The 24,903-nt window shown below is 42.9% G+C and overlaps 1 protein-coding gene across 2 annotated transcripts in view; it reads right to left on the bottom strand.

The window, feature by feature from the left end:
* The window catches only part of LOC140188364 (spindlin-1-like), a 127,389-nt gene extending 102,894 nt beyond the window's left edge, over positions 1-24,495 (bottom strand). The window contains exon 1 of one of the 2 annotated variants that reach the window (XM_072244563.1): positions 24,424-24,495. The gene's annotated coding sequence lies outside the window, so the exon portion shown is untranslated. Of the gene's footprint in view, positions 1-6,581; positions 6,646-24,423 lie in introns of those variants that run through there. The other variant, XM_072244565.1, reaches the window with a different exon arrangement.
* Between the last annotated feature and the right edge of the window lie 408 nt (positions 24,496-24,903).

Below are 24,903 nucleotides of genomic sequence, written 5' to 3'. Positions count from 1 at the left end.
CTGAATTGTCTTGCTGCTTCTCTATCTGTGACAAAAATTGCTGCTTTTTAAACACATGCAACTGACGCCGTTTAAAAACTGTTTGCTCGAAGCACAGTGTAGTGCCTAATGGACATACAACTGCAGACGACTAACGCCAGTTTTTAACTGGTAACAGCTTCCTGCCCCAATAAAGTAGTATAGTGTCCCAAACAAAGGGAATTCTGTACATATTCTTGACTCGTTTTTGTTCCCAAATAAGCAGCTGCCTCAATTAACTGTTGGCCCAATTAACCAGAATTCACTGTATCTGGTAACAACTGCAATGTCATACAGCTGTTAAGCTGTCTATTCAGTGACTCCACTAAAAATAATGATACACTCTTGGAGACTCTATATTACGTTGGCAAAATCAGTGCCCCATCACTTTTTGTCCTTCACGTCCCCTGTCTTAGCAAGGTTCCTATGACAGATCTGGAATCACTCACACACTGTCTTCTTATAACTCAATTTCTCTTGCAGCCCTCACCACCAAATCATTCCACCCTCATCAGCTTCCTTTCCAGTTACTCACAGAATGTGAACATAATTGGCACTGGAAAGGAAATGTTCCATTAACAAGTAGCAAGAGACTCAGCAAAACGATTCTCACAAATTCCACTGACATCTGGAGCAAAGCATGCCACTGTGCAATACACAAATCGGGGAGCTGTGATCGAATGGTGGAGTAGATTCGATGGGCAGAATGGCCTAATGGTCTAAAAGCACCAAAACAAGAAAACTCTTCAGCCCAAGCTTTGATGTGTGCTGCTCAATGCTATGGGCTGGCTGCTGATAGTACAGCTAATCATTAACCATGGTGGTCACTGGATAGTAAGTTGCACCAAGACTATTATATGGTATTGCATAGCATGTATACAGGTTTGGGGCATCCAAGGGCTCTCATTGTGTGTCAGATGTAGTAAAGGTGACTGAATACTGCAGAGAAGTTCCATTTTATGATACTAAAATTTCTCTTGATAAATGCAAAAATTGTAATCTCTATGCCTTCAGTGAGTTGTAATGATGATACACACCATCATATACAGAGAAAATCAGATCAAACCTATCCTTACCGTCCCTAGAAAACAGTGAAGAACCAGTCAAGAATCCATATGGCATCGCCTCCAGTGGTTCAATTTTGCAGAAATGTATTAAAAAATGTAATTTTTTAATACTTGGAGCCCTTTGATATTCACCTGACCTCCGATCATGGAGAAATAAACAGCTAGAAGAACATCCCATCTGGAAACTCACTTTGAATAAAACTTTATATTTTCAAGTACCCCAGAATCTTTAAAACCTGACTTATATCTTACTACCTGATGGGACCAAAGATATGGATCTGGCCAGGTGCCTGGCTTTATGCAATCACTCAGATGCAGGTAACTAGGAATTAAACCGGTGACATCATAAAAGCAATTCATTCTGTTGCTTTTTCAACGTTCCTGGCACATTGATGTTGCTAGCATTTCAACATTTAACATGCATTTCTGAATATTCGATGAGAAGATGTTGCTGATCAGTTGTAATCACATTGTGCAGGTACTCTCATACTGCCTTAAGATAAAGCGTTCTAGTATTTAGACCCAATGATGTATATCGAAGTTCAGACAACATATAAGACATTGGTCACATGCTTGGAAGGTGCTGCTGAAGAAGTCTTTGGGGAACTCTATAGATGGAACACACTGCAGCCACAATAACCTGGAGTTGGAGAAAGTAAATGGTTAGGGTGTGATGAGATGCGAATAACATGGACTGTATTGTCCTGGATACTGTCAAGCTTGAGCTTTTTTGCAGCTGAATTCATCGAGGCCAGTCAACAATGATCTATCACACTCCTTCTGGCATTATTTTTTCTGGCGTATTTTGACCTAATAACTTACTCAGCTTTTGGCTAGACTTTCAATTCTCACTGCCTTTACAAAGGAAATGGGGGAAAAACACCTCAATCATTTCCGCTGTGAGTGCTGTATTGATACAAATTCATTAAACTCAATGTTGTACTCAAGTTAATAAGCTTCAATGCTATGCCAACACAATTCTTCTGTGCTAACCACCTTAAACTAATTCTACCAATGACACATCTCTGCCAACTAAGCTTCACTCTTTCTTTCATGCAGACATAATTCAATTCCACCACTCATGTGGGCTTTTAAACATCACATATGCATTGGCTTTGGCTCAGAAGTTAATACTCCTGCCTGAGTCATTTCAACTTCAGAGACTTGAAAGCCCTAAATCCAGTAGTACTGATGGAATCTCTGAAATGAGATATTAACCAGGACTTCAGCTTCCTTCTCCGTTGGATGTCAAAGATCCCAAGGCAATACCAGAGGAACAGAGTGTGAAACTTTACTGGCATCCTAATGAATGTTTATTCCTCAAAAGATTTTCTGATTGTTACCACACCAAGGTTTATTGGAATTTGTTTTGCTCCAAATGTTTACTCTATGACAGTGAATATGCTTCCGAAACGCATATAACATAGAACAGTGCAACACACTACAGGCCCTGCGGCTCACAATGTTGTGCCAAACTTTTAAATCTACTCCAAGTTCAATTTAACCCTTCCCTCCCATATAGTCCTCCAATTTAAGTGCCTAAGTCTCTTAAAAGCCTCTAATGTATCCGTGTCTACCACCACCTCAGTATTTCATTCCTTGTACTTTCATAATAACATAATCAGATTGATATAATTTTTGGAAACCTCACAGATATAAAAAGCACCATACAAATGTTATGTCTCCCTTTTCTCTTTCATTAAGTAACAACACTGAATGTACAGGGACAGGGCTGATGAAGTACTATACAGCAGTTATTCTGAGGTTATTTAATAAAGATAGTAAAGTCTTTGACACGATCATGTTTATTCGTTCGTTATGTGCTGCATCATATGACATAGGTGATCATGGTCTTTCCATGATCGTGATTGTTCTCGGCAAATTTTTCTACTGAAGTGGTTTGTCATTGCCTTCTTCTGGGCAGTGCCCTTACAATACGGGTGACTCCAGACATTATCAATACTCTTCAGAGGTTGTCTGCCTGTTGAACCAGGACTTGTGATATGCACCCGCTGCCCATACGACCATCCACCAACTGCTCCCATGGCTTCACATGACCCTAATCAGGGGGCTAAGCAGGTGCCACACCTTGCCAAAGTGCGACCTCCTGTAGGCTAGCAGAGGGGAGGACTGCCCTACACCTCCTTTGGTAGAGATGTATCTCCACCCTTCTACCATGGTTATATCATTGCAATTGAAAAAAGTAGATGTGACAGAAAGAAATGGTGTGAATAGGACAGAGATGAACTTTGTCGGTAATAGCGTCTTACGCTTGCCAATTTCGGATGGAAAGGAGAGAAGACTTTACTGAAAAGGTTGAGGGGGCACGACTGGAACCCAGTAATCGAACTGACAGATTCAAATTCAGATTTGTCACATATACATTGCAACATACAGTGAAATGTATCATCAGCATTAACAACCAACACACCCAAGGATGTTCTGGGGTAGCAGGCCACAAGTGCCACCACATATTCTGGTCCCCACAATGTTCAGCAAAACACCACCAACAGCGACAAAAACCCTTCCCACCCAGCCACCCATTCACACACTACAGACAAATCTCCAATCCCAGCACAGGCTGCCTCCAGACTCTGACATCGGGCCTGCAACCACCAGTCCCTAGCTCAGACTAGCAGACAACGGCCTCCGACCTACGGACAAGCTGACCCAAGGCTTCGCCCTCTGGGACCTTACCTCTGGATTCACCAACTTCAGTCTTTGAACATTGGGCTTCTATCTCCAGACTTTGACCTTTGGTGATCACTGGGTATCGACCACAGGACTTGCCAATCATGGATTTGACCTTCGGGCCACAACTTCTAGACTCACACACCCCTCCAACTCCAGTGACCTAGGGGGTCACCGGCCTATGTGACTCCCTCCCCCACTGTATAGGCCTCAGGCCAGGAGAATCACTGGTCTGCTCAAATGTTACCGACCAAAGTCTGGGATCACAGAGTGATCCGATCTGGATTTCAAATGCCGGCTCCTGTTCCTTCAGAGATGTTGCTTTGTGAAGATGATCAAACCTGCACAAGGGGCCATACAGAGGTGCATAGAACATACAACATTGTTCAGCAAAGTATATGCACCGGTGCTCTGATCAGATACACACTTGTTCATTGCATAGTGTTACCAAGTCCACATTGTTCAAATGCCATCTATAAATTTGCAGACGATACAACCATTGTTGGCAGAATCTCAGATGGTGACGAGAGGCCATACAGGAGCGAGACATACCAGCTAGTTGAGTGGTGTCACAGCAACAACCCTTGCACTCAACGTCAGTAAGAGCAATGAATTGATTAAAAGCGTGGATCTGGTGGAGGAGAAAGTATTGGAAAGGTTCATTGCAGGCGACAGAGAGAGAATCCTAGAGTTGTGGCAGCAACTGCAACAGGAACATCTATCTCATGGCGGAAAGTGTGGCGCATAGAACGCAGTGGGTGAGGCAGTGGATTGTGAGTACCTGGGGTCCTCAGAGGGTCTGAATCGAGAAGCTTGAAAATGGATCTGGAAGCCATGTGACATAAGATGGCAGTGAAGACATGTTCCCAGGAAGGATACATGGCTGTGGTAGCGGGTCTGGGTGAGCACCTGGTCGAAGAGTTGGAGGGCAGCAGAGATCACAGATGGGGAGCAGTGAGAGAGAGTTTCACTGAACTCACAAAGAGAAGATTTAAAATTCTTTAGGGTAAGCTTCCCTCAATTGTGTAGTACAGGTGCACATTCCTTTATCCGAAACTCTGAAATCCAAAAAGCTCCGAAAACCGAAGATTTTTTCACCAACAGCTGACGTCACTCAGGTGTGACGTGGCAGCACTAGCAGAAGCCGCCAGATGTCAGTTGTGGCTCAGCGCTCGTACTGGTTACATGTGCATTTGCTGTTCGCTGATATTTTGTGTTCACTGTTGAATCTGTGTTTAATTTCACCGTGAAAATGTCAAAAAGAGCTGCAGATACCCCTATGGGTAACACTGAAAAAACGAGAAGGAATCTTCTCTATCAATAACGCAGAATGTGGAGTTATTGCAGAAGCTTGACTGTGGTGTGTCTGTGCGGCGTCTGACTGAAAAAAATAGTGTCGGAACTACCACTGTATATGATTTAAATAAACAGAAAGACAAGTTACTGAAGTTTTATAGTGACAGCAACAGTGACGTTCTACAGTTATTCCAATAAGTCATTTACCATGTGTTTGATTTGGTTAGTTTGAAGCTGTATATTTTTATGTTCTATTGAATGTTTTTGTTGGAAATAAAATTTCTTCTTGTCATTATTCCCTAAACAATACAGTATAACAACTACTTACATAGCATTTACATTGTATTAGGTATTATAAGTAATCTAGAGACGATTTAAAGTATACGGGAGGATGTGCGTAAGTCTGCTGCACCGCTGGGTCTTAAAGTCCACTGCACTGAGACAGGTTAAATAAGGGACTTGAGCATACGTGTTTTTTGGTATCGGGGGCGGGGGGGGGGGGCAGGGGTCCTGTCTGAAATCCGAAAAATTCTGAATTCCGAAATGCAACTGGCCCCAAGGATTTTGGATAAGGGATTGCGGACCTGTACTAGAATCACAGACATGAGAAGATCTATAGATGCTAGAAATCCAAGGCAAAACACGCAAAACACTGCAGGAACTAAGCAAGTCATGCAGCATCTATGGAAATGAATAAACAGTCAATGTTTTGGGCTCAGACCCTTCACCAGGACTAGAAAAAAAGATGAGAAGTCAGAGCACAAGAAGATGCAGCTATATAAAAAAAAGGCAAGACATTAGCAGTTTGAGGAGATTTGGTATGTCACCATAAAATGCTTGCAAATTTCTACAGATGTACCATGGACAGCATTCCAAATGGCTATATCACCATCGGGTATGGGGGAGCGGGGGGAGTGGGGGGCTAATCCACAGGATCAAAGTAAGCTGCAATGAGTTGTAAAATTAGTCAGCTCCACCATGGGCACTAGCCTCTGTAGTATCCAGGACATCTTCAAGGAGCAGTGCCTCAGGAAAGAGGTGTCCATCATTAAGGACCGCCACCCAGGACATGCTTTGTTCTCACTGCTAGCATCGGGAAGGAGGTACAGAAGCCTGAAGCCAAGAAGCACATTCAACGATTCAGGAACAGCTTCTTTCCCCTGCACCATCCGATTTGTGAATGGATGCGGAACCCATGGACACTACCTCACTACTTTTTTTGTTTCCTTTTTCTTTGCACTACTTATTTAACCACTTAACAAATAAACATTTACTGTAATTCTCAGTTTTTTTCTCTCTATCATGTATTGCATTATATTCTGCTGCCAAGTTAACAAATTTCACAACAAATGCAAGTGATAGCAAACCTGATTCAGATTCAGTACAATAACATAATAATTAATAATTCATTAAATATTATTAAATAATAATAAATAACTGAGTTATAACTAACTGTTGTCACAGCAGTGGGGACATCTTCTTTATCCCTTCATTTGTACTAGCACTCACCTCCTTCCTCAGGAACTCCAAACCTAATCCCCTGTATATTTTTACTGCTCACAGCAACAAAATTGTAGAGGAATGCCTATTCATCCAAACTTTCCAACGCCTCTTCAAATCTTCCACTGTGTTGCTCAATATCCTATCTTGGTACCATGAGTCACAATGACATTCACGATGGAGAAACAAACCCCTAGATTATGACTGCATATATATTTGGCACACCCACTATCAATATTTTGAATCACCTCCAGGCCTGAACTAAACACTCTGATTAAGTTTGGTATACATTAGCATATCAGCCGTGGGTTTGATTTTTTTTTTGACACACTGACAATCTGTTATCTCTAAATATTCCACCCTTTTCATGCTTGGCCTCCTAGGTGGCTTGCTATTACTGTACACTGACCTCTCAAAAGGAAGTGGTCTACTAAGCAATCTGTTTATACGTTGCTACATACTACCTACTATCCTCAAGCCACAATACAATTGTCTAACTGCCGTTGCTTCAGAGTCTTTCAAGAAATATGCAGGTTATTGGGGCTGCAGACTGCCTTTATATAAAAAACATTCAAGGCTTGTTCAATGAAACACATTCTTACCAAAACAGTAAAATTATATGTTGTAAAGACGTGGAAGAATACCTGCTTGTTACAGTTACTCCTGCACTTTGCTTTGATGACCTTTGATTCATTTCATTCCTACATTTCAAATGTAGAATCCAAAGTCCATAATTTATATAGTTAATGATATGTTATGTGGAAAGTAAATCAGATTCTATGATGTCATGGCAAAAGTTTAATCACTCAATTTCCATTACTAAAACAAATTACTTAGTTACTGTTATATTGTGTCCTTGGGAGTTTGCTATGCTACCCAATACTTCAAAGCCTAGCCTAACACTATCCCAGCACTCTTGATCCGGGTTCAATTCTGTCGCTGTCTGTAATAAGTTTGTATGTTCTCCCTGTGACCGTGCAAGTTTCCCCATGGGCGCTCCAGTTTCCTCCCACATTCAAAAGATGTAAGGGTCATCGGTTAATTTGTCATATGGGTGTAATTGGGCAGTGCAGGATAATTGGGCCAGAAGGGCCAGTTACTGTGCTGTACCTCTAAATAAAATCTTGAGGTTTTGTATGGTTCTATAGGAATGCAGATTATCTCTTCATCCAGTTAGGTTCTTTTGGGCAGATGTCTGATCAGGGAAATTGTGATGTTCACCAGCATCTGGGTTTATAGATATTGTTCTGAGAGCACAGGACAGGGCATTCCAGAGGCTCAAGCAGGTGACTAGTTTATCCAAATCACAAACATTCTGAGATTTGATTGTCTATGTTACTGAATAGGTTTATTTCAGTCAAGATTTACCACAACCATAAGTGGGGTGGGCAAATTTCTTTTGGGTTCCACCCACATCCAGTAATTATCTTGTGACCCTCAGCCAGAGAATGGTGTGAGAAGAAAGCAGAATTGGACTTGGATAAAATGCTGTTTGTCCTCATCTAGTCGTCATGGAAGGACGCTGGCTGTAGTACCACACAAGCTACTAACATTTAACAGAACTATAAATCAAGAGTCCATGACAGGTGGAAACAGAGGCAAAAATAAAACCCTTTCCCGATGGAAACTCAACAGAGCTGTACCAAAAATCTAGCACATAGAAAATAAAACATTCACTTCCTTTGTAATGTGTAATAGAAATATCAGCACTGTTCAAATAACATAACATTTCCTTCAAACAGCTTGACTCCAAGCTGCCAAGCCAACTATATGCACGCAATGAAACTAAGGCTGTCCCTGGGATCTTTAACTAAACATACTACATTTAGGAACAGAGTAATGAACTGACAAGTTGTAGAGCTTCCTCTAATTCCAGGACAATTTTGATGATCTCAGATTATGGCCTAGCTGCCCACTCGCTGCATCAAGCCATTTAAATAACTCCAAACAGGAACAGGGACAAGGAGAATGGCATTCTGTTTTCCCCACAGGAAGGACTATGAACGGGCAATACCAGGCTTGCCCAGTAAGCCACAAACTGTAAATCTGTGAAGGAGATGCCATCCTAGACATATTTCCATCTGTCTGGCAATACTTTTGGTAGGAGTCAGCCTGTATCTGATTAATCCTAGGCTATGTTGGTGAACACAAATGATGCACTTCACCTTATGTTTCCATGTACATGTGATAAATAAATAAATCTGAATCTGATAAGGTTTGGAGCTGTGGTATGCTGGTTGAATAGCTGGGAGTCTGTGCACAATGATGCAAAAGACAGTTGTGTACCATCCTCTAATTTAAGTCTGTGTGCATGCTTCGACTATGCACCACAATCCGACTTAAACACCGTTCTTTGATTCTTGTCTTCCATAGCCTTCAGTACCAATTCCACCTCTCTCAGCTGCACATTGATCTCAAACTATCTGTTTCCTTCTGACTCTCATAACATTAATTAAAAGTTCAATGTTCAAGGTCAATTTACTATTAAAGTACATACTGTATATATCACCATATACAACCCTGAGATTCATTGTCTTGCAGGCATACTTAATGAATCCACAGAATAACCATAACAGAATCTATGAAAGACAGCACCAACTTTGGCATTCAACTATTATGCAAAAGACAACAAATTGTGCAAATACAAAAATAAATAAATAAATAAATAAATATCAAGAACATAAAATGAAGAGTCCTTGAAAGTGAGTCATTGGTTGTGGGAATATTTCAATGATGGGGTAAGTGAAATTGAGTGCAGTTATCCCCTTTGGTTCAACAGCCTGATGATTGAGGGGTAATAACTGTCCCTGAACTTGGCGGTGTGTGAGTTCCGAGAATCCTGCACCTTCCTCCTGATGGCAGTAGTGAGAAGACAACATGTCCTGGGTGGTGGTGGCTCCTGATGACGAATGCCGTTTTCCTGCGACAGCATTTTGTGTAGATGTGCTCAATGATGGGAAGGGCTTTAACTGTGATGGGTTGGGCCTTACCACAACATTTTATAAGACTCTCTGTTCAAAGACATTGGGTGTTTCCATACCAAGCTGTGATGCAGCTCTCTCCACTACACATTTACAGAAGTTTGTCAAAGTTTTAGAGTTTTAGATGCCAAGTCAAATCTTCACAAACTCCTAAGGAAGTATAGGCGCTGCTTCCTTCGTAACTGCACGTATGTGCTAGGTCCAAGACATGTCCACTAAAATGATAACATGGAAGAATTTAAAGTTGCTGACCCTCTCCACTCTGATCCTCCAATAAAGACTGGCTCATAGACCTCTGGTTTCCTTCTCCTGATCAATAATCAGCTCCTTGGTCTTGCTGACACTGAGTCAGACAGAATTTCAAACTCCCTCCTACATCCTGACTCATCACTACCTTTGACGTGGCCAACGATAACATCATTGTCAGCAAACTTGAATATGGCACTGGAGCTGTGCTTAAGCCTCACAATAATAAGTATATAGAAAGTACAGGGGGCTAAGCACATGGCCTTGAGGTGCACCTGTGCTAATGGAGATTGCGGAGGAGACGTTGTTGCCAGTCCAAATGTACTGGAGTCTGCAAGTGAGGAAATTGAGGATTCAATTGAACAAGGAGGTATTGAGGCCAGATCTTGGGGCTTATTAATTAGCTTTGAGGGGGTGATGGTATTGAATGCTAAGCTGTAGTCAATAAAGAACTTTGCTGTCCAGATGTTCCAGGGTTGAGTTAATGAAAGCTTTCCAAAGGGTTAACATCCTTGCCAGGCCATGACACACCGCAGCCAAGCTACCCAACTTAGAAAGGTCCTAAATATAAGTTCAGGTATTAAAACAGATGGGCTCAAATTGGGTTTGGATTTTAATTTTAAGCTCAAATTGACCTCTGCACCACATACTGTAAAGTAACTAAACATGGCACTAAGGCCAAGGCTGAGATCAACCATAATATGTAACAGCTAATGGAGGTACATGGCCCACTTTTCTCCTACTCCTTGTATATGCTCACACACGATGGACGAGCAGCCCCTCAGTCTCACAAGGCCAGTGCTGGAGACACATTGTTTCATTCTAACACTGTGGTTCCACCAACACAACACAGTTCCAAGCCCAATCAGCAACAGATTAAACAACAAAAAAAAAATCATCAGTAATGTTCTGAAGTCCTACAACAGGCGGAAAGTGGTCAATTTGGTTAGAAATGAATGAATCTCATTTCAGTTCTTGAGCCACCTGTCACTTAAGGACCCCAGAGAACACCGAGGAACTAGAGAGGGAGTACACAGGTTGGAGAACCTTGAAAGCCTTCTTTGATTCCCCTGTTCACTGGTGGGAAGCCACCAAGGAGAACATCAAGAGGTTCTTCACTCACAAGAGTATCCAGAAAGCAAGGCAAGAGCAGAGGGAACTGCGCAAGTCAGGTCTAACTGGAGATTACAGACTCAGAGGTATGCAGTTAAGAGGAAGTTAGATAAATGCAACAAACAATCCAAGGATATGCTGATAACTGAGATAAAGAAGGCCAGTAGGAAATCTTCTTGGAAGCTTAACTACCGGAGGTCATTGGGACAAAATGGTCTGCTTTTGTGTTCTTACTATTTTGCAACTTGATGTTTTGCAAGATATCAGAGATGTGAGATTGGGATCAAGGCAAATATCACCCAAAGTGCCAAACAAAACATTCACATGCAATGTGACACTTAAGTATCCCAGAAAGACATTTTTTACTTTTGAACCGTCTGTTCAACTTGGCGTGCTTGTGGTATCCTGAAGGACGCAGCAAACTGGACTCTCGAAAATAGAAGTGTGGCCCTGTTGGCCACTGCTGCAGTGGACTCGGGGCTGCCTGCAAGAAGATGGATCTCAAAGTTACACATAGCATACATAATAAATGTACTTTGAACCTTGATCTTCAGCTTCCAGGTGCCATTACCTAAAACAGGGCTTACTAATAATGAATAAGGAAGGCCACTGTCCCAAAACATACCAGAGTTTGTATGTTCTCCCCGTGGCCACATGGGTTTCCTCCAGTTTACTCCCATGATCCAAAGACATACTGGTTCGTCGGTTTAACTGGTCATTGGAAATTGTCCCGCGGTTAGTCTAGCATTAAATCAGGGGGATTGCTAGGTGGTGTGGCTTGAATGGTCAGAGGGCCTATTAGGCACTGCATCTAAATAATATAAAAAATGTTTGCTCGGATTCATTGCCCACTGATGCTACCCAAATATACTGAAGATTATTCTGAGCAATTTTTGTTTTTTTTTCTGATTTCCAGCAATACTCTGCTGTTGAACAATTATTAGGAATAACCTTGGTTAAACTTAACTAAATATCCTCTTCTCCACATTCCCCCCTCCCCACCCTGCCCCAACCAGCCCTACAATTCCTCATTTGGGACTTTGGATGATCTATTTCAGCGGTTCCCAACCACCGGGCCGCGGACTGGTACTGGGCCGCAAAGTATATGCTACCGGGCCGTGAGGAAACGATATGTGTCAGCTGCACCTTTCCTCATTCCCTGTCACGCACTGTTGAACTTGAACATAGGGTTGCCAACTGTCCCGTATTTGCAGGGACATCCCGTATATTGAGCTAAACTGGTTTGTCCCATATGGAACCGCCCTTGTCCCGTATTTCCTCCGCTAAGAGAGAGTGTTCCTATGAAACCTTTCGTGCCAAAATGGCATGAAGCGAAGAAGCAATTACCATTAATTTATATGGGAAAATTTTTGAGCGTTCCCAGACCCAAAAAATAACCGAACAAGTCATACCAAATAACACATAAAACCTAAAATAACACTAAAACATAGTAAAAGCAGGAATGATATGATAAATACATAGCCTATATAAAGTAGAAATAACGTATGTACAGTGCAGTCGAGAAGATGAAGGCAAAACTGATTCATGGAAAAAAAATCGGCACGTACACGCATGCGTACGTCAAACCCACGCAAGGCTTCATGGTCATGGTAGTCTTTCCTGGGGTAAAGTGTCCTGGGATTTGACTGCTACTTTTGTCCCTTATTTGGGAGTGAGAAAGTTGGCAATCCTAACCGTAAAAAGACATGTTGAGGTGAGTTTAACCACCGCCCCCCCAAACCCCGGTCGGCCGGTCTGCAAGAATATTGTCTACGCCCACCTGGACAAGCCAGCGAGCACTGTGAGGGTCATGTTTTTTGACTTCTCCAGTGTGTTCAACACCATCCGCCCTGCTCTGCTGGGGGACAGGCTGACAGCGATGCAGGCGGATGCTTCCCTGGTATCATGGATTCTTGATTACCTGATTGCAGACCACAGGACGTGTGTTTGCAATACTGTGTGTCCAACAGAGTGATCAGCAGCACTGGGGCTCCACAGGGGACTGTCTTGTCTCCCTTTCTCTTCACCATTTACACCTCAGACTTCAACTACTGCACAGAGTCTTGACATCCTCAGAAGCTTTCGGATGACTCTGCCATAGTTGGATGCATCAACAAGGGAGATGAGGCTGAGTACAGGACTACGGTAGGAAACTTTGTCACATACTGTGAGCAGAATTCTCTGCAGCTTAATGTGAAAAAGACTAAGGAGCTGGTGGTAGACCTGAGGAGAGCTAAGGTACCGGTGACCCCTGTTTCCATCCAGGGGGTCAGTGTGGACATGGTGGAGGATTACAAATACCTGGAGATATGAATTGACAATAAACTGGACTGGTCAAAGAACACTGAGGCTGTCTACAAGAAGGGCTAGAGCCCTCTCTATTTCCTGAGGAGACTGAGGTCCTTTAACATCTGCCAGACGATGCTGAGGATGTTCTACGAGCCTGTGGTGGCCAGTGCTATCATGTTTGCTGTTGTGTGCTGGGGCAGCAGGCTGCGGGTGGCAGACACCAACAGGATCAACAAACTCATTCGTAAGGCCAGTGATGTTGTGGGGATGGAACTGGACTCTCTCACGGTGGTGTCTGAAAAGAGGAGGCGGTCTAAGTTGCATGTCATCTTGGTCAATGTCTCCCATCCACTACATAATGTACTGGGTGGGCACAGGAGTACATTCAGCCAGTGACTCATCCCACCGAGATGCAGCACTGAGTGTCATAGTAAGTCATTCCTGCCTGTGGCCATCAAACTTTACAACTCCTCCCTTGGAGGGTCAGACATCCTGAGCCAATAGGCTGGTCCTGGACTTATTTCATAATTTACATATTACTATTTAACTATTTATGGTTCTATTACTAGTTATTATTTATGGAGCAACTGTAACGAAAACCAATTTCCCCTGGGATCAATAAAGTACGACTATGACTATATAAATAACTATTCTCCACTCACTGCATTTTTGAGAGTATTTGCTGTAGTTTGTTTCTACTGCTTTTATTTGCTGAAACACTGGCCATTTGTTCACAAGTCCCACTCCACACTAAATTGTTATCTTAAGGATCTTACTCGATTTACCAGTACTTTGTAAGAACAATCTACTAGTCTATTCCACAGCTCTTTCCCAATGCCCTGGAAAATCTGATTTCTTCATGTGCAACTTCTTCTCTCCACCATGCTTCCAGACAGCACAATCTGGAACATGACCATCTGCTGTGTGAAAAGCTTGTCTCCTGTCTTCTTTAGCTCTTTGGCCAAGTGCGGCCTACAAAAAGTGGCAAATACAGCCCAGTCAATCACAGGAAAACCTAGGAGGAAGCGGAGTTAGAAAGGAAGATGGCGTCAGTGAACAACACGACCAGAAGGTGACATCCTTCAGACAGTTCACGAAATAACTTCTTTTATTTCCTTCTTCTTTCAAATATGATTCAACTACAATTGGAGCCTGTGACTTACAGTTTGATGGGGTATCTTCGGGCCATTTGTGCAAACTGGCACTTAGCAGACTCTGAGGAGGTTCGGTGATGTATCAAGCGAAGTGTGTGGCCTGGAGATGAGACTCTGTTTCTCCCCAAACTCGCCGATTAAGGTGCCAAGGAAGACTGAAATCAGTGAGGACGAGTGTGGAGGGCAAACGAGTGTTCAATGCCACCTGCCTGCGAGTGACCAGTCTCTCTCTCGCTGCTGCCAAAGGAGTGTACGAGTGACCAGTCTCTCTCCTTCCCCCACTCACACGCCACTCCTGAAAGAAGGTGCCTGTGTCCGGTCGGTCTCTCTCTCACTCACTGCCATTAGAGAATGGTGCCAGAGTCTTGGATCTTGGGCAAGGTTTGACCGACATGGTTTGCAGACTGGACTCTGTAGTTTATGTTGTAATGAGAGTTATGGCTGCCGCTTTCTGTTGCTGTTTTGTGCATCGTTGATCAGGGTGGACTGGCTTTGCACCTGTGAATGGCACAGCACTTAACTGGACTGAACTGAGCTGAAGCTGGACATTCCAAGGCTGTTACATTGACTTTGAGTTTGATGTTTTATATTCTGTGTGCATTGCTCATTTTTATGCCGTTTGTGCGATTTCTTCCATTTCTTTTGTGCTTTGAGGGGTTTTTCTTTGAACAAGCTTCACCGTTTTCCTTGTTTTGTGGCCCTCTGTGGGAGGGATAGTCTCAGGGTTGCATACTGTATACATTCTTTGATAATAAATGTACTTTGAATTGTTGAATCTTTTGAAAGCCCTCCCTGCCACTGAGCACATCTACAGGAAAGCAGCATCAGTTATCAAGGACCCCCACCATCCAGGCCACGCTCTTGCCTCGCTGCTGCCATCGGGAAGGAGGTATAGGAACCTTAGGTCCCACGCCACCAGGTTAAGGAACAATTATTACCATTCAACCATCAGTCTCTTGCACCAGCATGGTAAACTACACCAACAACTGCGAACTGATTTCTAAACCTATCAACACACATCAAAGTTGCTGGTGAACGCAGCAGGCCAGGCAGCATCTGTAGGAAGAAGTGCAGTCGACGTTTCAGGCCGAGACTTGAATTTCCAGCATCTGCAAAATTCCTGTTGTTTGCATTTAAATTCTCAACCTATCTGCTCACTTTCAAAGACTACAATTCATGTTCTCAGTATCATTTATTTAATTAAATATGGTTATTATATTTTTATGTTCATCATGTGCCGTGTCATATGATGTAAACGATTGTGGTCTTTCCATGACCATGATTATTCTTGGCAAATTTTTCTACAGAAGTGGTTTGCCACTGCCTTCTTCTGGGCTTTTTTTTGTACTTGGACAGATTGCCTTCTTTTGCACAGTGGCTGTTTGCAAGTCTTGGTGTGTAATTTTTTATTGATTCTACTGCATTTCTCTGTTTTGTGAATGCCTGCAAGAAAATGAATCTCAGGGTAGTATATGGTGGCATATACTTCGATAATAAATTTGCTTTGAACATTGAATTGTATTATACCTGGGTTCAAACATCAGAAACCAAAAGAAAGCTGTATGGGATTTCATGGGATAGAACTACGAATGATGCGAGTGCCATATAACTAGTACCTTTCTCAATCCAAGGATCTGTCACCATTTCTGTATTCTAATTTGGGAAAAATAGGGATCAAGCTACCACAGGAAGTGGTTGAAGTGAATGGCACAGATAAAGTTAGCCAAGCATATGAGAACGTAGTGAACAGAGGGTTACATCAATAGATTTAGGTGAGGAAAGGCAGGGAGACACTCCAGAAGAGCATAAACACCAAATGGCTGCTTTGTGCCATATGTTCCATGCACTCCAGTGTAAAATATTTCCTGGATAACTTCCCACATATTACGTTTAGCAAATATTCACTACGACTACAACATGGGCATTCATGCCAATCAAATGGAGCACAATATGAGAGTTGTAACCAGGTGAATTCATTCAGTGGCTTTGATTGATTGATATGGTAAAACTCCTCTAAATCTGGCACACTCCGAACTTCGGTGACGCTGGGCCGGTAAATTATCCAGACTATTGGACATGATCCAAAATAATACTCCAACACTTTGAACAACAGGAATTCTGCAGATGCTGGAAATTCAAGCAACACACATAAAAGTTGCTGGTGAACGCAGCAGGCCAGGTAGCATCTCTAGGAAGAGGTGCAGTCGACGTTTCAGGCCGAGTCCAACACTTTGAATTCATTTTACATGTTACACAGTACAATAGTACAGTAAATTTCCGATGACCCCAATGTGCTCCATTTTAAGGGAGCACAGAAAACAGCTCAGTGATTTCCGAGGGATGTGTAGGACCCACACCACCGTGTGTTAGTGTGCAAATCAGCACTGGTGAGCCAGCTGATAAACCGCCTGTTTGTCAGGCCATCCTTTCATCTTTGCCTAGTACAGTGACACTTCACGCTTTATCTTTTTTCCGGGGGTGAGGGGAGGGGAGGAAATCAAACTGACAATATGAAATGGTCATCACATGACCAGAGAGACTACAATCTTCCCAAGAGGGCCTCGAACCATTCATCGGGCACCAGTCAGGTGCCGAATTCCTGTAGTCCAGTGGTGGACGCCAACTTCCATTTGTTCCTCAGCAGTTAAACACCTGCAACCTGGCTACTGAACAGGTGAGTTTCAGGCTATTTACATTACTTAAAGAGAGCTATCACATTCATATAAATATGTATTATGGCCCAACTATATTCAAATAAATTACATACTTATTTTAATAGTATGATAATAGTACTTCAGGTAAGATGCCAGGATAGAAAGGTGGAGGGAGGGTAGAAGATAGCTAGAAGGTGATAGGTGAAGTCAGTTCAGTTGGAAAGATAGAGGGCCAGAGATGAAGGGATCAGGTAGGAGAGGAGAGTGGACCATGGGAGAAACAGAAGAATGGAACCCAGAGGAAGGTGACAGGAAGGTGAGAAGAGGTACGAGGCACAGTGAGGAACAGAAGAAGAAATCGATATTCATGCTATCAGGTTGGAGGCTACCCAGACAGAATACAAGATGTAGCCTGATCGTGGAACAAGAGGAGGCCATGGAATGACACATCGGAACGGGAATGGGAATTGGAATTAAAATTTTGGCAACAATTAAAATCGTGGGAACTGGAATTAAAATCTACAATCAGTAATTCAGGCACAAGGGTAGTGGCCCTTCCAAACACTAATACACAGGCAGCATAGTAGTTAGTGCAATGCCTTACAGTGCTAGCTGTAAGATCACGGTTCAATTCCCACCACTGTCTGTAAGGAGTTTTTACGTTCATCCCGTAACTGTATGGGTTTCCTCTAGGTGTTCTAGTTTCCTTCCATATTCCAAAGACGTATGGGTTAGCGAGTTCTGGGCATCCTACGTTAGCACCTGAAGTGTGGCGACACTTACAGGCTGTCCAGCACAATCCGCACTAGTTTGATTTGAAACAATTCATTTCACTTTCTATTCTGACGTACATGTGACAACTAAAGCAAATCTTTTTAACAACTTTTATCTTAAATTTTTCCTCCCATAGTCAGTGAGCTCACATTTTTCCACATTATATTCCATATGCCCATTCACTCAAACTGTTTAAAGCCTCTCCGTATCCCCCTCATACTCCACAGTGCTAGCCAACTTTGCATCATCAGCAAACTTTGATATGTTGAACTTGATCTCCTATCAAAATCATAGATATTATCCATTCTAGGTGAGATGTACAATTGCAGCGAGGTGCACAATAAGGACACTGAACCCTCAGTTAGAGTTAGTCCTGGTGTCAGGTTCAAGTCAAAACACCAACAATTCCTTTCCTCCCACACATGCTGCCTGACCAGCTGAGTTCTTCCAGCAGTTTGATTGTTGCTTCGGCTTCCAGCATCTGCAGTCTCCTATGCCTCCAAGGACATTGAGCTGTTCAGACTGACACCAAAATATTCTGCTCCCCCTGCAAATTTAGTTATAGTTTTACTATATGCAGCATACACTGTAATAATTATTTAGGTGATAATTTCAATCTACACCTTTCAATATGCTAACCAGTACAAGCATTTCAGATTTATGTATGGAACGCCACTATCAGATTTTGGCTGGGAAGCTGGAGATGATTAAGTTCAATACTGATCCTTGATTTTACACAGAATAAATAGTAAATGTAAAAATATCTATGCCCTTTCTGATTACAGAGAGTAAATTCAAAGCAGATTATGAAAGATCACCGCAATCATCTTGGAACTACAGATGGAAACCACAAATATTTAAATACCAGACAAATTAAAACTGCCTTAGGCTCTGTACGTGCTTGTTGTTTCAGAGTTTCAAAAAGGTAGCCTCTTAACCTTTCCTAACAGCTTAACTGGAAAAAGCACTGTCTAGTAGTAGTGAACTATTTAATACTAGAAAACTAACTAATGCTGCTGCCCCATTTCACTCTAAGATCTACTGACCCATTTGCTCACCTGTCAGTTCTTGGTCCAGCAAAATCTAATTTTAAAACCTTATCTGCCTTGGAAGTCACTTCATGGCACTAACACCAAAAGTTCTGTAACATCCTTGCATCCAAAAAACTACCAAGACATCCAATCTAGAGATATGCCTTGGTGTTTTCCTTAGTGTTCATCATTCCACCAATGACAATCAGCACTTCAGATGCCAGGAACAAAAACACTGAAATTCCTTCTCTAAACCTCTTTTTCTGCCTCCAAGTTGGTCCTTAAAACCTACAGGTGATGCCCATTAGCTCATCAAGTCCTTGCCAGCTCCCAGCAACCAATTGTATCAGTCCCATTCCCTCCCTTCCTGTTCTGCTGCATGCTCTGTCGCATGCTTACCTTGAGATTTTTTTGACGCTTAAGTACTCTAAGGCCACATTACCCACCAACATATCTTCGAGATGTAGCAGGAAAATTGCATACCCACAGAAAATTCACGCAGTTGTAGAGGGAATGCACAAAGTCCACATCAACCATAGCCAAGGTTAGGATTGAACTGGCGTCCTTGAAGCTATAATGCAGCAGTCCCAACTCCTTGCTCGTTTCCGCTAACATCTTGTGAAAATCACTTAGGTCTGATGATTCTCCCATGAACCATCTTGAATTGTTTATTGCACTGAAGGCACTCTATATAAATGCGCACTGTTGTCCTTTATTTGACCATCCAAGCAACATCAAGCAAGGCAGCAAGTTGGTCCAAATAGCAATCTCAGCATGTATGCATGGGGATGGGGAATGGAGTGGTGCAACTCCTGCTTGCTGTTGGGAATACATGCACGTATCACCAGAGAACAGTCTAATGCCTGCTGTTGGCCATCTCCCATTCACTGAAGTATGAATGCTTTGGGAACAACCTCAGAACTGCCAGGGGAATGGGGCTAAATCCCACCACCAGCCCATGAAATGACAGTCAGAAAAGAAGAACCGAGCCCACTTGGCAAAGGATTGGAAAAGGAAAGTAATGAACTTGAATTTAAGATGTACAACCTTGAAAAATGAAGGTGTTCTTTTAATTTAGAGATACAGCACAGTGACAGGCTCATGTGGCCCAATGAGCCTTCGCTGCCCAATTACTCTCATGTGGTCAATTTAACCTACTAACCTGTACATCTTTTGGAATGTGAGGGGAAACCGGAGCACCCAAAGGAAACCCACGCGATCACTGAAAGAATGTACAAACTCCTTACAAACAGCAGTGGAACGGAAACCAGGTCACAGGCACTGCAGTTACATTATGTTAATCACTACGGTACCATGCCACCCCTTGCTCTTGCAAAATGTATTTTTTGAACTCCAATGCAGTAATGATAATGAATCAAGGTCTACTTGTACAAAGGGATCTAACAACAACAACGGACATTTAAATGGTGCCTTAACGTAACACGTTAAACCAGAGCTCGCTATAAGACTGATTATCAGTTGAAAATCACCACATATGGGACAGCAAAACAAGTGAGTGAAACCTTGTTCACGTAAACACGAGGAATTCTGGAGATGCTGGAAGAGATGCTCAAAGAGGTGCCTTACACGGATTATCTTAGAGAAGGAAGGTGAAAGGGATTAGGAAATGAATTCCTTATTCAAAGTTTGGCAGCTGAGGCACAGCTCCAAGTGGTAGAAAGATGAAAGAGCCAGAAGTGAAGCAGTGCAGATGTCCTGGAGAGCTACAGGAGTAAGATAAGCAGCCGGATAAGGATATTTGAGTTATGTGGATTGAAGTAGCTGCATGAAACTTCAATGAAAAAGACTGGAAATTGGAAATATCTCCAATTTACCCATCCCCAGAAAAATTGGCTGCAGTAGTTTACAGTTCACTTAACAAAAGGCAAATGGAAATGAAGCTTTAGTGGAAAAGAAAAATAATGAACCTGAATGTATATAACCTCAGCAACTGAAAGTGCTCTTTTTATTTTTTTTTCACTTAGAGGTACTGCACAGTAACAGGGCTGCAACACCTAATTACACCTCTGTAACCATAGGAGCTTCTGCTGTGAACTCAAAAGTACACTTCCTTGTAGATCCTTTTTAAATAATGATGACCTGGCCTGTTGAATAACAGTTATGCTATATTTAATTCCCTCAACTCTTGGTTCCTCTTTTTGAATTGTCTAATGATTCAATAGTATCCCTTTGCTCCATTGTTTCAACTGTTCAATAAAAATACTGTTTTGAGCTCGAAATGGACGTCAGATTATCAACAACACACACAAAACGCTGGAGAAGCTCAGCAGGTCAGGCAGCATCTATTGAAAAGCATAAACAGTCTATTTTTCGGGCCAAGATCCTTCTCAGGACTGACAAGGAAGGGGGGAGATGCCAGAATAAAAAGGTGGAGGAGGGCAACGAAGCTAGCTGGAAGGTGATAGGAGAAGCCAGATGGATGGGAAAGGTCAAGGTCAAGGTCTGGAGAAGAAATAACAAGATAGGAGAGGAGAGTGGACAATAGGAGAAAGGGAAGGAGGAGGGGACCCAGTGGGGAGTAAAAGGCAGGTGAGAAGCGTAAAGGTCAGAGTGGGGAATAGAGGGGGGGGGGGAGGTTTGTTCACCAGAAGGAGGAATCAATATCCATGCCATCAGGTTGCAGGCTACCCGGTGGAATACAAGGCATTGCTCCTCCGCCTTGGCACAAGAAGAGACCATGGATTGACACATCAGAACGGGAACAGGAATTGGAATTAAAGTGTTTGGCTGTCAGGAAGTCCTGCTTCTGATGGATGGTGCAGAGGTGCTCAACAAAGCGGTCCCCCGATCTATGACAGGTCTCACCAATGAAAATGAGGCACCGGACACTATGGACCAACCCCAGCAGATGTGCAGGTGAAGTGTTGCCTCACCTGGATGGACTGTTTGGGGCCCTGAATGGAGGTGAGGGAGGAATTGTATGGGCAGGTGTAGGGATAAGTGCCCAGAGGGAGATCAATTGGAAGGGACGAATGGTAAAGGGAATCGTAGAGGGAGCAATCCCTGGGGAGAGCGGATGGCAGGGTGAGATAAAGATGCGCTTAGTGGTAGAATCCCTTTGGAGATGGCGGAAGCTGTGGAAGATGATGTGTTGGATGTGGAGGCTGATGGGGTGGTAGGTAAGGACAAGATGTTATCTGACAAAACACAGCAGAGAATCACCATTCTGATGGGTCAACTTCTAGTGCAATATCACACTCTTACATAATTAGTACTGCTCTGAAAATGCAACTGAAAAATCTTAGGCCCAACACTTTGCAGTAATCTCAGAAATGTCATTACACAGAATCAACCCAGAGGCATACCAACTCTACACTAGGCAATCTAATTTACTCCCCACTTTCAATAGAAAACCAAGGGTGTGCCACTGCCCCAGGGTGCTGTTCTCCAAACCAAGACTCAGGAAGACCAGAGGTCCTATGTGACCATTTTATTTAAAAAGTGGCAAATTTCTCTCTGATATCCTACCCACTATTCACCCCTCACTTAATACTGCTAAATATTAAACACCATAGTAACGACGTGGTTAGCATGATGCCATTACAACTTGAGGCATCAAGAGTTTGCTGTCTGTAAGGAGTTTGTATGTTCATCCTGTGAGTGCGTGGGTTTCCTCCGGGTGCTCTGGTTTCCTCCCACGATCCAAAGACTAACGCACCGGCTAGTAGGTTAATTGGTCACTGTAAACTGTCTTGTGATTAGGCTATAATAACTTATCAACAGAGCACTTTTCATACAGGTGTTGTAGTTCAAAATGCTTTACAATGGGATAAAGTGCAAACCTGGAAATAAAATAAAAAATAAGCGTAAAAATAAAAGACAAAAAAAAGTTAAAAGTAAGGTTAAATAAATACATTTTGAGCTGGCATTTAAACGTCAACTGAGTCTGTATCCCTTGTAGTTTAAGGTATTGGATTCCACAGGCTAAGCTAGGGTTAAAAAGGTGGGTAACACACATCAAAGTTGCTGGTGAACGCAGCAGGCCAGACAGCATCTCTAGGAAGAGGTACAGTAGACGTTTCAGGCCGAGACCCTTCATCAGGACACCAGCAACTTTGATGAGTGTTGCTTGAATTTCCAGCATCTGCAGAATTCCTGTTGTTGTTTAAAAAGGTGGGTTGCTGTTCTGCGCTATAATCTCTAAAATAAAAAAATAATTATTTGATAACCACCACATTGTTGTTTACAGGATTCTGGTACAAATTGGCTACTCTGTTTCCCATATGAGATTTCGCTACAGATATAATGTTTAGAAATCTCCAAAGGGATACCAAGGACTCTGTATGTTTACCTGTAATGGATTATTATTTATTACTGCATAACATATATAACAAAGACAACGACTGGAAACGCACGATACTCGTTATCTGAATCTCTGGCCCATTAAGCCTGCCCCATAAACCAATGCCGAATGGGGGTGGGGGCAGTGGAGAAAGTGGTCAGGAGCGGCGCCGGTCTGCAACGTCAGAAACTGGTGCTAAGAACCCCTTAGAAATGCGTCTGCTCAGCGTCACCGTCACCATGGTGAACTGGAGCCAAGGATTCCACCAGAGAGCTCACTTCTCCCTACCCCCTAAACGCCCGTCAAACCCGATTGTCGTTGCCGGGTAAACGCTGCAACTGGCCCAATTCACAAAAATGAAATCTGAATGCAAGCATCGTTTGCACTGAAACGTACTGTTATGTAAAGCAGCGCAAAGAATTCGTTCCTGACCATGCCTTTTGTCTCAAGAAATGATGTCACTCCTACAAAGCCAAGCAGACGAGATCCAAATTTCTAACTGTGCAGCCCATAGCAAGCGAACAATTCAAACGATCATAATAGGATCAACTTATATCCCTCCTCCCCTCCCACCCCTTCCTCTGACAATTCTACGATCAGACAGAAAGACAAACAACGTTCCGTCGTCACACGAGCTACAGAAGACAGGCAGAGGCGGACAAAAAAAAACATGAGTCAGGAAGACTGGCGAGAGACGTTTGCTGCCGACTTCCATTATACGACGAAATTGCTCAAACAATAGTGTTGGTGGGGCGGGACACACAGACACACAAATATAAATAAGCAGCAGCTAAACCAGAGGGCCAGACGCATTAAAATCACGTGGGGGGGGGATGGGAAAGAGAAGAGGGCACTGCACCAGATTCGTCCGCAAATACACGCTGGCACCAACCAGCAGCCCAGAGTCCGGGCACTGAGGTAAAGGACGGAGTTCCCAGCTCGACACAATGTATCCCTCTCCCCCTCACAACACAGACACCAGAAACTGAAACAGTAACAACAGCAGTGCCGCCCCAAGCATCTCCAAGACTTGGGTTTTGTTCCATCTACATTCTTCGGATTTTTCCATCCTCTGCCCGTTTGGCTGGGGAGGAAGGAGCATAGAGAGAGAAAAAAAACTGACATGAAGGAAGCAGTCACAAAGGGCCAGACATTTTGAAGCCCGACAGCAAAGAATGTTTCTTTAAATTAACCTAAGATGAGAATGCAGTTTTTCCTTTGGTAAACGGGGCGGCATTCGTTCATTAAAGACAGTACAGCGATGAGAAAGCGTGAAATGGAAGAGAGAGAATTGCAATCTTTTTACCTGCAGTTTCTGACGCCGCCTCACGCATTCATTTTAGATCGCGCAAAAAAAACACCCAGAACCCCAGGGCCTCACGCAGACGGAAAACTTAGGGCGAGTGGACATGCGCGGGAACGCACGGGACGCTGAGAATTGTAGTTTCTTGTACTTACTGAGAGTCAAAGATGTGTTCCTGGGTTATGAAGGTGACGTGATTTTCATTGGAGAAGATGGGTTTATTCTAAGACAGGGTTCAGGTTTTGAAAATCTCTTAAAATATTTTACTTCGTCATTAATGAACAAAAACAACTGGGAAAGGCATATTGCTGAAGGTCGTGAAACTCCGGGTGACTGAACTGAAGTCACTGCTGTAGGAGATGTAACGACCGATTGTTACAGATCAGCTCCCACGAGTAGCAACATGACAATGTGTTTTCAATATGGTGCTGAAGGATGTGTACTTGTTCATCGCTTGTTACTAAGTAAACTTTGACTATAGTG

This window comes from Mobula birostris, chromosome 26, assembly GCF_030028105.1.
Source record: "Mobula birostris isolate sMobBir1 chromosome 26, sMobBir1.hap1, whole genome shotgun sequence".
Taxonomy (NCBI): Eukaryota; Metazoa; Chordata; class Chondrichthyes; order Myliobatiformes; family Myliobatidae; genus Mobula; species Mobula birostris.
This window is presented reverse-complemented; position numbering and strand designations above follow the sequence as displayed.